This window comes from Chiroxiphia lanceolata, chromosome 14 (genome assembly GCF_009829145.1).
Source record: "Chiroxiphia lanceolata isolate bChiLan1 chromosome 14, bChiLan1.pri, whole genome shotgun sequence".
Classification (NCBI taxonomy): Eukaryota; Metazoa; Chordata; class Aves; order Passeriformes; family Pipridae; genus Chiroxiphia; species Chiroxiphia lanceolata.
In genome coordinates this window covers 19,311,973-19,328,180 of record NC_045650.1, presented here as the reverse complement: position 1 = coordinate 19,328,180, position 16,208 = coordinate 19,311,973, and the positions used below count along the sequence as shown (strand labels likewise).

General features: G+C 46.8%; 1 protein-coding gene across 1 annotated transcript in view; it reads right to left on the bottom strand.

Annotated features, from left to right (window-relative positions):
* Window positions 1-13,597, bottom strand: part of LOC116793867 (fibronectin type-III domain-containing protein 3a-like) — a 40,604-nt gene extending 27,007 nt beyond the window's left edge. Inside the window, exons 1-2 of the mRNA XM_032702052.1 lie at window positions 13,541-13,597; window positions 8,101-8,196 (exon numbers count right to left, since the gene is read on the bottom strand). The gene's annotated coding sequence lies outside the window, so the exon portion shown is untranslated. The remainder of the gene's footprint in view (window positions 1-8,100; window positions 8,197-13,540) is intronic.
* Window positions 13,598-16,208: the final 2,611 nt, after the last annotated feature.

Sequence of the window (16,208 nt, the reverse complement as noted above, 5' to 3'; positions counted from 1 at the left end):
ATGCCAGGGCATGTCCAGCCTCTCACTCACCAACCCCACCAAGTCCTACCAAATCCCACATCCCTAAAACTCTGTCAGTGAATCCAGGCTTCCTCTAAACCCTCGGTTTTACCCCAGGCCAAGTCAGCTTGGAGAGGTAACCCCAGCTGGGGGGTTGTTCATGGCCCAAAATGACCAACCCACCCATCAGGAGAACTGTATCAAAGAGCTTCTCGGGTCCCTAAAGCCACTTTGTTCCATCAAATCTCAGGAACAGGGGCTCAAACTGCTTTTGCCATGGTCTGTTCTTGGGTATTTTAAGTTATTCCTCAGCAGTAACTGTCCAAGTGGTCAGGGGAAAAAAAAATACGGAAAAAGTGCTTGCACTGAGAATTGACAGGCTGCACTGACATTAAAGATGAGCTAATACACTAAATTTTAAATTGTAGTCTAAAATAAGCAAGAATAATCCCATCTGGAAGTGTTAAAGACTAGGCAAATTTTGTAATTTATGGGAATTTACTGCAACTTAGTGAATCATTAAATATGAATCAATAGCAGAATTTCTAGAGGTGTCTCTCCAGCTTTGTCACCCTGTCCTGGAGATTCACCCTGTCCTGGAGACTTTTGAGTCAGTATGGAATCAAACAGATTGACTTTTAGAAAGTTTACATTTTGCAAGGGCATTTCTGACCTGATTCATTTCTTTGCAGTGGTTTCTATTACACATCAGCTAAAGGTCACTCCCAAACCTGGTCTGAGCTGAGGGATGAATTCAGCCCACGAAGCATGAAAGCCATAAAAAAGAAAATAATTGGGATTAATCACCTCTGAAACAAACCTGAAGCAGTTTTAGCTGAGCTGAAACAAGTGACAGTGGAGATCACATTCCTAATTTAAATAACTTTTGTTTCCACAGATTAGTTGTTCGACACACGCGCATCTCAAAAGCTAAAATACTGTCATTTATTTCACATTAAAAAATATTTTAAATTAAATAAAAGCAATTCCTATTGCAAACACAGACCCTGGGACGTGTTCTGGAGTAATTCCATGCTGGGCTGGTGTAATATGGTCACTCATGTCGACCATATTCACAGAAAGGCCACATTTTCCACGCACAGTCTCAGCCACAAAGGCTTCTAAGAACCCAGCGAAGCTCCAGGACCGGCCTGGAGCAAACAATTCCCGTACACAGCGGCTGGGCCTGACCTCACTTCCTGACAGAGGGAAAATGCCGAGCCTCTGGAAGGCTGGAACACTGGCCTTCCCTTTCTCCAGCCCGGATTCCTCCCCAGCAGTGCTGCTGGAGCCCGGCCAGCCCCGAGCAGCCGCGCAGGGCTCGCCGATCCCAGCTCCCATTTCCAGGGAAAACAGCTCTGTGCTCCTGCACGGAACAGGCAGAGCTCACTGAGGGCTGAATGACACTGGATCATCCTACCAAAGCCCGGAAAACATCAGGGGTTCACAAGACATTTGGAAATTCAAATCTAAAATTGTCTACAGTAGTTTCGAAAGTGAAATAATGAGCAATTCCAGGACGTGGAATTCCAGTTACTAACAAATAAATGGTGGGAGTTGATGATCTTAGAGGTCTTTTCCAATTTTAATGACTCTGTAAATGCTCAGTAAACTCCTTGTAAGGAGACTCCCAGCATTACTGACTCTCCTGTTTCCATTTCCAGCCCTGCAGCTCGGGATGAGGTGCCGCATTCAGCTCTGGCACTTCCACTTGAATGACACAGGAGAAAACTACAACATTATAAGAGCAATATACTGAAAAAAAAAATGAAGTCATGGCCAGAATAACTGTTCTGTATAAACACATCATTCCTGTTTCATCCAGAGTTTTTGGAGCAGTCACCAGTAAACAACAACACAGCAACCATTTACAGCTGTGTCTCTCTTTAGCCCCTCATGGTGAATTTGCAGGGCATGTAAAAACACAGAGATTGTGTTCTATGAAAAAATAAGATACACTTAATAAACCGGAAAAAAATAGCTTTTTCATTGGAATTGCATCTTTTAATCATTAATAGAAGGTGAGTTATCTATTGTGCAAATGTGTCACGGTGTTATGGATTTAGCAAGTTTTGAAAATCCTGTTGGCTCATGTTAAAATATTTTGCCAGTACTTCAATATATCCCACAGACTAAATGAGGGGAACACTGCAAACAGGAAGGGATCAGCTTCATTCCACTGGCCAGCACAGAAAGTGAACATTGTTCATAAACAGCAAAAAAAATTAGTTCATAATCCTAGACAGAAGCTATCCCAAATTATCACCATTTTCGTTATAGTCAGTGCTGGATTTAAGATGAGAAAGTTCCTATTCCAAGGAGCTTATTACTGAAATGCAGACTTTAATTTTTACTGGAATCCAGCATGCCTGAGTTAGAAAGAACAATGTGTCCAGGATGGAGAGCTGGGAATTCAGCAGAAACTTCCTGATTTCCAGTTTCAGTGCCTTATGCAACCTGCCAGCCTGATCCTGGGTTTTCATTTATTGCAGGAAGCAAACTACCACAGTACTGCTATTTACTAAAGGCAGCATTGTATCAAACCCTAAAGCTTTAATTATACCTTTTTATACTGACAGAACTACTAATTAGCATTATAAATATTATACAATATATAAAAATATAGTCAACATATTCTCTTTAAGTGGGGGGAAAACTCATGCTCTCTGATAAAGAAAATTATGAATTATTGCCATGCCTTAAAATCCAAATCTCCTGCAAACTGAGGCTTCTGAGTGTTTTACACACATTCCACCCTGTCAGCTCAATTTTCCATCAGTCATTTCCAAAGGCTGTTCAAAGAACAATCACAGACTCAAACAAAAGTCATCCCCAACCTCAGGCTAAGGAATAACCTTGTCCCATATATCCAGCATCATTTATGACTCCTAAAAAAACAGATTTGAAATTTATGCCCCACACAACTCAGAGGTGGGAAAAACCTTGGGGAAAAAAAAAAAAAAAGGACACGGGCTGCCCTCTGCCACCCACGTTTTTCAAATAAACAGCATTTTTAAGGTATCATCCCAACCCTAAAATAGCCCTCCTGTGCCCCAGGACCACACGTGAGACCTGCTGGGTGGACTGGTTTACTTTGAGCGAGACGAAGGCACCGAAAGGTTTAACAGAAGCTCAGTTAGACCTGAGCTCTGGAGGGACCACCACCACTCCATAAATCATCTGTTCCCCCACTAAATACATGTTTGGATTAAAATGCTGGGAATCATTTATAACGACACCCCAGTGAGTTTGTCAGCAGCATCTTGTGTGAAGTTTGGCTTCCAGCCAGGAGGGCAACACGACTTCGTGTTGAATGTTCACGACTGACCCAGCGAATGGGCTCAAATATTTGGAACACTGAGAGCTGAGAGCCCAAAGTCATTCTGATCCAGGTAGGACTGACCCAGGTGAGCTCTGGGACATCAGGGAAACGTTAAAAACTCAGTAAAACTGCACCCCAGCTCCACACACACACAGAGGACCAGGTTTCTACACTCTGCTCCAAGTGTTTGCCTCCAGCAACCCCCAAATTACAGACAGATTTTAATGGAGTATTAATGCTCACCTCACAGGGAACTGAGTCATAAAACTCTCCCTGGAGGAGGAGTAAGATTGGGATGGAAACCCTCATATCAGACACTGAAATCCCTGAAGCCACCAAGAAACAGCAGATAAACCCCATGGAGACACGTGGGAGCTCTGACCTCAGGGACAGTATCCCCTTCCATCCTCCTTATCCACCTGGATCAGGTTCCTGCTGTGACTGTGCCAGGAAAGCAATAAAACAATTGCTCCTCTCCACCCTCACTCATAAACTCCCCAAGAACCACCCACTGCACTCCAGGATTGTTTTCCAGCCTCCAAGTCCATCCCTGAGGATTCCAGGGGACACAGAGGCCAATGACCAGTCAGGGGAGGTCACAGCCCACCCTCCAGAGTCATGGACTTTTCCAGAGGCTGCACAACTTTCTGCTGTTCTTCCCAAGAGAAACTGCCCTGGAAAGAGCTGTGAGCTGGGTATAAAGAACCTGTCACTGCCAGAGCACATCAGGTTTGATTTGAGCTCTTATTTAACAATATGCTCACGTGAGGGCCATGTCTGTCCTTAGAATTATTCTTTTATGAGGCCTGCAAAGTTTGCAGTAACAGTTTCTATAATGCAAACATGACATAACTTTTAGATAAATATTTTCCTTCATTGCTTTAGTTATAATTTTATGTCTTTTCTCTCGTTGCCAGAAAAGCAGAGCCAAATCCTAAGCACTTGTGTGCTGCTTCCTAATTGACCAGTCCCATAAACCCAAACCCAGGAGTTCCTGAAACATCCTAATCCTGCTTCTAGAAGAGAACTGAGCACCTCAAAGAACTGAGCCCTTGAAGTGTTTCATTCTTATTTCAACTTAAAAAAAATGATGGGACTAAGGTATTTTCCAGCTATATCAATGCTGTTAAAAAAAATAAAATAAATGTAAAACTGCTTCTTTCCATCTGTTAGGAAAATTACATGTTCTGGCATCAGCTGAGTTGCTCATTTTAAAGCAAGAATTTTTCAAGCTGATATGAAAAAGCTTTAAATAAATACAATGTATTGAAGTCCAAATGTGAAACTGAATTTTAACTGAATTTAAAACCACATTATTCTGGTTTTTTAGGCCTTGAAGGAAACCAGTTTATTTAGACACTGACAACATACTATGGAAATTCTATACTCCAATGGTTATCTAAATCACTTGGAAACTATGGGAATAAGATACACTGTGGTCCACTGAAAAGTAATCCAAAAAAACTTCTGACCAAGGTCAGACAGCCCCAATCTCTAAAGAGCAAAAAGGCAGCTGGATTTTACACCTCAAAGAAACACAGCTGAGCAGGTGAAGCAAAGTGGTTCAAAGCATGCCAAGGTTTTACCAGCTGGGAACTGCAAGTTCCTACAGGGACCTGCCCGTGCTCCGAGGCTCTGAAATCCAGGTTAAGGATCTGGATAACTGAGTACAACCCCTCCCAGTGGGAAAAATCTGAAGTGGATTGCAAAATTCAACCCGGTTTATGATCATTTTTTCTCCTGAAAATAAAAAATTTCTGCTCATTTCCCAACCTTTTTGAAGTCCAAGGGAAAAAGTTCCGTTTCCAAGACTGGCAAGAACCCAGAGGAATGGTTTGTTGTGTGTGCAGACACATCCATTCCAACAGGAACACATCATTCCATGGCACCTTGCTTGTCCCAGTCCCCTCCCTGCAGCGAGGAAGGATTTGGAAAAGCTTTTTTTCAGAATCTTCACGTGAGGAGCAGGTGGGAAGTGGCAAATTTCAGTGCCCCCTGAGCTTGGCTGCTCTTTGTCCTCTGTGTCTCCAGACCCGGGTGAAACCTCCTGGGACTGCACCAGGAAAGCCCCCAAACTCTGCCCTTTTTAGTGCCAGAGCTGGGTAACCCCTAAATGAAGCTGGAGAGCAATTATGGGATGGCAGACACACACACAGCTGGTGTGGTACAACCCCAAGGTGATCCCAAAGCTCTTTTCCAAACGCCTGCATTCTGTACTCCAACAATTTATTTACTTTAGGCCTGACTCAGGGAGCCCAATCATGCAGATTATTAAAACCAACACAACAAGGCCACTTCCAGGAAAGGCTCCCACCACGGGACTGCTCGGAGCACACAGCTGGTGTCTCATCCAACAAAACAGGAGGGAAATCAGCACTTCCCAGGACGGAGACACAAGCAGGGGTTTGCTTCCAGGTTGCTGCAAAGGCTGATTTTCCAGCACTTTCTTCCAGCAAGTGCCTGATGCAGCCTGTCAGCACAGCAACACAAACAAGCCTTTTCCATTTAAGAACCCTCCTACAAACCATGACTTCAAAAACAACTATAAAAACCCAGTGAAAGCAAAGGATTCCTTCAGACTGGAAGAGATTATGCAAACTCCAAGCAAGGAAGAATTATTTTGATACACCAACTGGAGACTGTTTTCCTTGTGCAACATGAGCAGAGGCTCGGGCTGTAACACTTTAGCTGAGCAGTGAAATTAGTCTGGTTAAAACAGGTTATACTTAAACTAAGGGCTAAAACACACCAATAAATTACTTTAATTACCACAGCTGAGCAGTCCCGTGGCAACAGACCATGTGCATTTTTGTAGTTCATGGAAAATGCAAGGGAAAATGCAAGGATGAGGTCACCCACATGAGGTTTGAGCAGGAGCACTTCCCTCAGAGTGTGACAGGCCAGGTCTGGGCACAGAACCACTGACACAGCTCAGCTGATGGATGGCAACACACTGAAATCACTTCCTTCTGCATCAGCTTTAAATACGCATTAGTAAATCAGTTAATCTGCTGTAAATTTAGAAATATAATCATATTTTACATAAGAGCCTAAGTGGAAATTATCAGTTTTGAAGAACATAAGGATGACAGTTTATATGTAAGTTTTTATAAAGTTTATGCTTTAAGAATTCTAGGTATTGAAAAGCAAAATGACAGTTTACAATACAAACTCCTGTTTACATAACATCTTCCAAACCTGAATAATTCTAACTAATTCTCACCCCTGACATGGCAATGGACAAAAATACACAACGGGTGAGCAGATTAAAGGTTCTGCTGGGAACAGCCAATCTGCTCAAAACCAGCTGCACCATCCTGCAAGTCCTTCAGGAGACTAAAACCCCTCACACACAAACATTAAACTTTGCCTTTATCCCTGACTTTGCCTTATCTGACACCTGTTGGAGGAGAAACCCAAGTGACACAGGAGTGGCACTGATCACTTCACTGCTCTGGGACACTTTAATACCTCACTCAGCAGAACTGAGAGCAACTCAGCCCCGTTAAAGAGATACTAATTTGATACAGGACGTTAAACAGCAGATAAAAAAACTCCATCTGAATTTATAAACCTGTATTTAACCTGATTAAACGGTTTTCCTCCCAAATACCTACCCAGCTGCAGAGAACACAGTATGATAACCATGGTTTTTCTCCATATCTTGTAAGAAATCTATCTGCTGATCATCTTTTGCTTTCCAATGCTGCTCCCCAAAGTCTTGTCTTGTGCTACTGTAGTTTCACACCACATTCTACTCTACATCCATCAGATAACACTCATTTTTTAATATCATTTCTTCTGTTGCATTAGAGAACTGTGAACCACCCCTGTTTAGGAAGCTGGAGAAACTGCTCTTTGCTAAGTTGAAACTTGCATATTACACTTGAATTTTGGTGCATATTCATAACATGGAAGTTGATTCTTCACTAGAAGGGACCTGACCTCAGCAAAAACACCCTCCCCTCACAGAAAAACTAAACTGCCTGGGTGCCTTTCAATACAACAAAGCGATTTCTGAGTCACAAAGACTTTACATTACACCTGCTTGTTCTCCCATGGAAAACACACTGTGCAGCCAACAGCTTCCAAAAAATCACCTGGGCTTTTGGCTACCTGTATTTTCAGGAATGCAATCCCCATGGTTTCACAAGGCTCTTACAGTGCTGTACATTAGAAGATAACTCACGGGACTCTACGTTAAAAAAAAAAAAATGAAGTTGGAGAATTCTTGCTCTCAAACCCTGGCAAGTTTCTGACAGATTTCTCTCTGCTTTTCTAGCAGATCAGTTCCATGACCTGATCAACTCCAGAGGAGTAACTCCATTCCATGATCTCCAACTAAACCCAAAGGATCTGAGCAGGGCACTATCAGAATGCAGCTGTTCTCCACACAGGAAATACATTTTGCTAATATCAGAATTTACTTGCTTTATCCAAAGCCAATCATGCAACTCTCTCCAGGACAAAACTTCCAGCTAAGGGATGGGAGGGAGAGAAAGAGTAAGAAATGTGGAAATGAGGGAAGGCTGACACCTTACAGAACCAGTAGAGTTTCTGTGAAAACACTGAACCTCCTCCTACCTCAAGAACCCAATCAGTTCTTCCTTCCCTAATTCATTTTTCCGTTTGACAATATATCATCCAGAAATTTCTTCCAGGAAAAGGAGTCCTAAGTTTAAAAGTCTGTCAAACATTTATTTCAACCTAAAGTGTTACTTAGAGACTTAATGAGAAAAAAGGGCTTCAGAAAAGAACAGTAAGTTGTGTGTAATTACCGCTGACACTCTCCTGCCTCGGAATTCCTGCTGCTGGTGAGTGTCCCAGGGCCGGTGCTGCCGAGGGAGCAACGAGTGCTGCCCTCAGTCCTCTCTCTGCGGGCAAGAAAAAACAGTCATCTTCATTTTAGTGCCTTGGCAAGTCACAGAAGCACAGAATGTGCTGGGCTGGAAGGGACCCACAAGCACCATCCAGTCCAACCCTCAGCCCTGCTCAGGCCCATCCCCAGCAGTCACACCATGAGCACATCCAGTGGATCATCCAAACCCTCCTGGAGCTCTGGCAGCCTTGGGGCTGTGCCCACTGCCCTGGGGAGCCTGGGCAGTGCCCAACCAGCCTCTGGGGGAAGAACCTTTGCCTGAGATCCAGCCTGACCCTGCCCTGACACAGCTCCAGCCATTCCCTGGGTGCTGTCCCTGGTCCCCCCAGAGCAGAGCTCAGTCCCTGCCCCTCCTCTGCCCCTGCCCAGGACACTGGAACTGCACTGAGGTCTCCCCTCGAAGTCCGAAATAAAATCAGGTGCAGAGAACAGGGCAGAGTCACTAAAAGAGCAGGAGGGGCCAGCCAATGGCTACAACTCCACAAGAACAGCAAACACAGCTCAAGGAAGAAGGGAAAAGCCAGCAGAGCTGTCATGGCATTCCCGGGGTCACCCAGCACGTCCCAAGTGCCAGAGCTGACACTGCCCAACACTGCCCAGGCTCCAGAGAACTGCCAAGACACTGCCCTGCTCAGCCAGGAGTGTGAGCAGTGGTTGAGGGACAGGCAGTGTGAACAGTGGGATGAGACATGTCTTTGCATAGTAAGTGTATTTACCTAGTTATCTATCTCTGCTCCACTCCTCTATATGACAATAAGGATGAAAAAAATCCATTTCCAAAAAGTATGCAAATACATCCACATTTAACTGTCACACACATATTTATCCTCTGGTAAGGTGCATAAAATGCTATAAATGGTACATAAATCTGGAAATACAATCCCAGTTTGCTGTTATGGGGCAGCATGGCTTTATTCTAGAGACTGCTCCACTAAAGGTAATTAAAGCTTCACTAGTGGCTGAAGCCATTCAAGATGTTATTATTCAATGATGTAAAAATTATCACCTTTCTCAAGCTACTGCATCCAGTACCAAATTCCAGTTCCTAAACCATTTGCACACTGAGCCCTGTCCTGGCCCTCCAAACACAGGAAGTCTTTGCAGATATCAGTCAATTCCCAACACAGTTTTCCACAGAACTCCAGAAGCACTGGGGTTGGAAAAGCCCTCCCAGCCCATGGAGTCCCCCCTGTGCCCCATCCCCACCTTGTCCCCCAGCCCAGAGCACTGAGTGCCACAGCCAGTCATTCCTTGGACACCTCCAGGGCTGGGCACTCCACCACCTCCCTGGGCAGCCCCTTCCAGTGCCTGACCACCCTTTCCATGAGGAAATTCCTCCTGAATCTCTAAAGGTAAAGCCCAGGCAGGTGTGTTCTGCAGTCTGACTGGAATGCTTCAAGAAATCTCTGTCCCTGTGGTTCCCTGTGCAGGGAGCCCAGCCAGAAGAAGATCCCACACCCCAATCCACTGCCACTGCCACCAGAAAGGTGACACTGCCTTGAAGTCACTTGAAGATGTTTCTGAAGTCACATGTTCCTACTGAACGACTGTTAATAAGGCACAGGCAAAAATATATCATATAAATGACCAGCCCCAAAGCTGGAAAAGTACATTTTGGGCAAAAGGAGGCATTTTCCACATCAATCAAGACACTGGGAACAAGGGGAGATTTACATTAGGATTGAAAGGGCCGAAGGGCTGCGAGCCAGTGGTGTGTCTGTGCTGGTCAATACACAGCAAGGATTGTGTCAGCACCACTGAGAGAATAAATTATCGCTGCTTTTACAATAAGCTCTTCAAGAATGCAATAAAGAGTTCAGTGTGTGCTCCTCACTCAGGAATCCAAAACTTTTCAGTGAAGGTCTGGCTTGCAGCAAAGATAACAGCTGAAAACCAACCATCTTGACCTTGGGAAGCTTCATGACAACGTGCTAAAAACAGGTGAAAAACTGAACAGGTCACTGCTCCCACATCCACCGGCCCTGAGAGCAAGCACAGGTTTAAGTACTGAGAGTTCAGACCTGGCGGGTTTGAGACAGCCCAAAATTAGAAGTGAGAAATGTAATTTTTATCCTCAAGCCTCTTGGCTGTTGCGGTATTACTAATACTGAGGTTTTCTCATCTGCTTTCAGAGATAAATTTAAAATTCTTCCCCGATTAAATGAAATCATGGCAGGAAATTAAGAAAATATGTAACTAGGGAAGGCATTCTCACAATATTTCATACCAGCTCCTGACTTTGATGCACAGTATTATAAGAATGTCTTCCCAGTCACGTATTTTCCTCCACAGTTTGATAAGAAGTCTCCCAAGTTGTGGGAACAGCAAGTCACCAAATAAAAATGCCAGTTTCATTCTTCCAAGCTTCAAAGATGGATTTTAATTCGCTTGAAATTCAGCAGGCACTCTCGGGAGCAGGATTCTGGAATTTTTCCTGTCTGCACAGTCCACATGAAATTTTAAGGGCTCACCAACCTTTTCCTAAAAATAATTGTAAAAGATGAAGGGCTGTTGGTGTGGGTGGGAAAAGCCCCACAGCAAACACGATGCCAATGCCACCCTCCAGAAAGCCCCAAAGAAAAGAGTGTTAAAAGAGCTCTACAGAACATTTATACCCAACTTTGCTGCAGATTTGGTTTCAGTGCAACATCAAAGAAAGATGCAGTTTGTGATCAAGGCTTGTGGCAGGAAATGGATGTGTGTAGACAAAGTTATCTTTCTTCTCTCTAAAGGTGAATACACGAGGAGTTATTGTTTTCAGCCATTCTAACGTCCAATTCCTCAAAACCGCTACAGTAAAATTAACTATTAATCACCAACAAAAATAACCTGCCCCCAGAGAACAGCAGTAAAAGTAGCCTGAAGTGGGTATCTGTGCACATACACAGCCCAAGGAGCTGAAATTATTCCACTGCATTGTCAAAGTGCTGCTTAATTCCAGCTGAGGCCAAGTTTTCCAAAAACTTGCTGCAACAATCCTGAGCTACAACAGAGTGAACAACTTGTAAGAGCTTGTTCCAGGGGATGTGTAAGACATCAATACCAGCCCTGTTTATCCACTGGCTGCTGTGTGAAGGATCCCAAACTGAGATCTGGGATCCAACTGGTTCAGCTCTACAGAAAATTAGATTTACTTGATCCTAGATGAGAACAAATGATTCCCAGACAACACCAGCACTCCAAAACTTTCCGAGATTTGGAACACAGGAAGGTAAAAAGCCCTAAAAGAGCAGAGTGTAATAGCTGGCTGCTTTTCAACATGCATGATCACACACTGAGCCCTGAGAAAGTCAACATCTTTCCCATTTTACCACCTTATTCTTTTTCACAAATTACATAAACCCAGGGAAGGAATGTGAGTGTGGGAAGCAACTCGGGTTTTGCTTCTTACTCACAAGGATACTGAACCAGACACAAAGTACTTTCTTCTATGCTGGATCTTAACTCCAAGGTCAATTTATTGGCTTAAAACACAGAGAGGATGATGCTTCCCTGGTTCAAATGCTAATCTGAGGCTCAGGAAATCTAGATTCAATTCCCTGCCTCACCACATACTTCCTGTGTGACCTTGGGCCATAAATATTTCGGTGCCTCAGTCTTTCCATCTGTGACTGAGATAGTATTTCTCTATTGAACTAAGTGTTGTAAAGACAAATACATTGGGAAAACATCAGGAATCACAGGCCACAGCCATACGTGGATCGGGCAGCAGAGGAACTTATCTGTGTATCAATAGTCCCAATCAGGCAGCAGGGAAAGCAAGGGAGGGCTGCCAGTGTTAAAAACTTTAGCTACCACAGGGCAGCAAACACATAAAATATCAGCAGAATGGATGGAAATTGAAACCTCAGTTATAAAAATCGGCTTTGCAGAAAGTTTCCATCATTCCAACCAAGTTTTAAACAGAAACAAAACTCAGAAACCAGCTGAGTGAGCTGCTGAAGGGAGCAAATACACCTGCCAGCAACTCATTATTGCCCTGTTTGGGGAGATTATCACAAGAAACACCTCCAGTGTGAGGCAGCAGAGGGGCAGCTGAGGCTGGGGGCAAAGAATCCCTGGAGACCGTTCCCCAAAGCCCTGCAGGAAGGGAACCACACGCTGCTGGAGTCCCCAGCCTTTTGTGAGAGGCAGTAAATAGGATCGGGCTGAGAGTGCTCACAGTGGGGTCCCCTCTGCTGCTGCCCCAAGGCGGGTGGGGGGGGATAAAGCGCGAAGGGGGAGGGCAGAAGATGGTCACCACCCAAACAGGGGCTGACAGGAGTGACCTCCCCCTGCCCCGACCCCAGGAGGAGCCGGGGGAGGTGTCTGGGACTGAGCTGGGAGCAGCCAAGGGGAACAACTACAAGGCTACGTGGCATTCGCAGGCAGCGGCTGCGAGAGGGAGAACGGGGGGGCAGCGAGGGGGGAGCCGGGGGGGGGGGGGGGGAAAGGCTTCAGATCGCAACCGCTGCTTCCCCGAGACATGGAAGGACAAGGAGAGGAAGGGGAAAGAGGGACACGGGGGATGTGTGCGTTGTGCAGAGAAGCGGGACCGGGCGGGGGGAAGAGCGACCCGCGGAGCTCGGTGGCATTAACCCCGTCCGGGCGGGCTCAGCTGAGCTCAGCCGGGATCCTCCCGACCCCAGCCCCGGGTGTCTGCCCAGCCCTGACCCCCCACTCCGTTAGGAGCCGCTCCCCCAAACCCCGCATCCCAAATCCCCCCGGTCTGCCTGGGGGGGATGCCCGTGCCCCGCGGGGCACCCCCGCACAGACCGTCCCGCACAGACCCCCCTCCTCCTGTCCGACACCCCCTGAGCCCGGCCTGACCGCCCGTCCCGGCACCCCAACTCGCTCCCGGCACCCCATGCCACCCTGGGCACCCCATCCCGGCACCCCATCCCACCCCCGGATCCCATCCCATTCCACCCCATCCCAGGCACCCCATCCCATGCCGGGCACCCCATTCCCACCCCGGGCACCCCATCCCGGCAGCGCATCCCATCCTGCTCCTACACCCCATCCTCCCCCACCCCGCTCCAGACCCCCATCCCACCCCACGCCCCGGGACATCGGATCCCCTCGGATCCTGCCCCCACCTGCCCCGTGCGCCACGTCCACCCCCAAACCTGCCCCATTCCCCGGGTTCCCCCTCCTCCTCTCCCAAAAAACCCCCTCCCGGTCCCCGGGGTCCCGTTTCTCCCGCAGCCGCCCCCCCTCCCCTCCCCGCCCTCCGCACCGCGGGGCTCGGCTCCGGGCAGTGCCCGCCGCGCCCTGGGCGGGCAGCACCGCTCTCCCCGTGCCCGGGGTGCGGCGGGACGGCGGGGGAGGCACCCCCGGGCCGGGCCCCCCGCACTGACCGTGGGCTCCGCCGGCTCCGCCGCCGCCGCCTCAGCGCCCGCCGCCCGCCCGCGCCGCCATCATGGAATGTGGGCACCGCGCCTGCGCCGCCGCCGGCCGGGGGCGGGCGGGCGCGCCAACCACGGCACGGCCCGCGCGGCTCCGCGGCCACGGACACACGAACCCGCCGAAAGCGGCGCGGGGGGGCGGCCCCGCGGGGCAGGGACACTGCGGGCGGGGCACCTGGGTGGGCATCGTCTGTCACCGCTGAGCACTGCCTGTTCCCCCTGGGCACCGTCTGTGCCCCCCGGGCACTGTCTGTCCCCCCTGGGCACCGTCCATCACCCCTGGACACTCTTTGTCACCCTGGCACTGCTCGTCTCTCCTGGGCACTGTTTGTCACCCCCGGGCACCATCTCTTCCCCCCTGGGCACTGTCATTACCCCTGGACACTATCACCCCCGGGCACCATCTCTCCTTCCTGGGCACTGTCATTACCCCTGGACACTGTTTATCACCCCCGGGCACCATCTCTCCTTCCTGGGCACTGTCATTACCCCTGGACACTGTTTATCACCCTGGGCACCGTCTGTCCCCCCTGGGCACTGCCCATCACCCCTGGGCGCTGTCCCCCTAAGGCACTGCCTGTCATCCCAATTTAGGGGTCACACAATTCGCCTGAATCCGAAAATCTGTGTCGTGATACACAAAACATTAATAGTGATGACCCTAAAAGCGAGGGGGATGATACCAACCCAGTGGGCAAAGCGAAGAGGAAGGAGAGGTTTTGTCTCTGCGTGTCCTCAGGTTGTGCCAGGGCAGGTTTGGTTGGATATGAGGGAAAATTTCTTCATGGAAAGGGCTGTCCAGCCCTGGCACAGCTGCCCAGGGCAGTGGTGGAGTCCCCATGCCTGGAGGGATTTAAAAGCCTTGTGGATGTGGCACTTGGGGACATGGGTCAGTGGTGGCCTTGGCAGTGCTGGGGGATGGTTGGACTCGAGGGGCTCAGAGAGCTTTTCCAAGCTAAAATATCCTGTGATTCTCTGTATCCTGACTGCAGCTCCGTTCTCCACGTCCCTTCTCACCCCTCATCAGAGCATCCCAAGCCTTTGGGGACACCAAGCCCTGCTCCAAAGAAGACCAAGGGCAGTGGCTAAAAAAACAACACATGGGCTGAAAAGCCCCTCTGGCACATCCATTTTCTCTGGCAATTAATGTACCAATAAATGTTACACTTTCCACCTTATTTTCACCAGGCAGTTTACACCAATACATTTCCATTCATGTGCTTTACAAAAACAATAATATAAAAATAATAATAATAAAATAAAAATAATAATAAAAATTAAAAAAACATGCCTCAAACTTGCTTTAAGCAGTGATTTCAGGGGTATTTTGTGTGGAATTCAGCTTCTACGTGGATGTAAAATAAATGTGACAGCTGTGTTCATATGCAAGCTCCACATAAACTGTGGATCACAGCAGCTGAGAAGAAAAAGGTCAAACTTGACATTCATATGCAATATAATAAATGTATATATATATGTCTATATAACAGACACATAAAGAAACTACCTTCTTGAATGAATGGGCTTGTATTTGCCCCTGGATTGATCTTAGATATATATTTTAATGAATATAGGAAATTATGTAATGAATAGAAACAACTGTGCCTTAATGTCAGAGAATTTCTCTCTGGAGACTGGGGGAAGTGGTTGATTTGCCATAACAAACGACCTGGACTAAAATAAATTCCCATGCATCTTCTGAAACAAGGAGGCAGTGCTAAGGAAGGCCAGAGGTGGTGGGAACAGCTGAATTTTTAGGCAACTAATAGGATATATTGTTAAATAAATGCAAAAATAACCTCTCAGGGTAACTTTACCATTAATTTTACTCATATTTGCCCATAAAATGATGAATATATTCTCTGCCAATTGAGAGCAAACAGCGAAAGAACAGATAAAATCATTCTCAGGTTGCATCTGAAAAGCAAAATTTTGTAGCTGAGTCCATGGCCAATTCCAGGTGGAAAAGGCAGGAAAAAACTTTTCCTCTTAACGAGATAATTGGTGCAATCTCTGCATTGAAAATTCCTCTTCTTTCTACCCCTTCCATAATTTTTACCACAGACTGTGACTCCTGGCCTGATTCTGGTACAGAAAAGCAGCAGCTCCCCCTTTTCCCTGTGGAGTTGTGTGGATCAGCATGTCACATGTTTTATTACTGTCAGTTAAGAACCTACAAATTTGCATATAAAATAGATTGAAACCTTCAGGAAAGGACTCAGAGGAAAAATAAGCTGCTCCTCCTGTTTTGAATCACATTGTGCTTTTGTCCCTGATATTAAACTCTTACTGTCATTGATGATTCCAAATGGAATTCTTTAATTCCAGCTCAGATTTAAATCTGGGAACACCTCAGGAAAGGTAGAAGACCAGACCAGCACGAGACTCTGTGAGTGCAGAGCTGCTTTAGGAACAAAAGGTTGGTTAATAATTTCACCTTTGAGAGAATTCCTGGAATCTTCAGCGCTCCATCTCAGGAATCTTATAACTCCCCAGGCTCTAACTAATCTGCAGCAAGGCACATGCAGTGCCCTGGGGATTTCATTCCTGGAGTGAAATATTTGGACTTAACTTTTGGGAGATCTTCTGAAAGAGCCCCATCAGATGGGATTTGGAAACT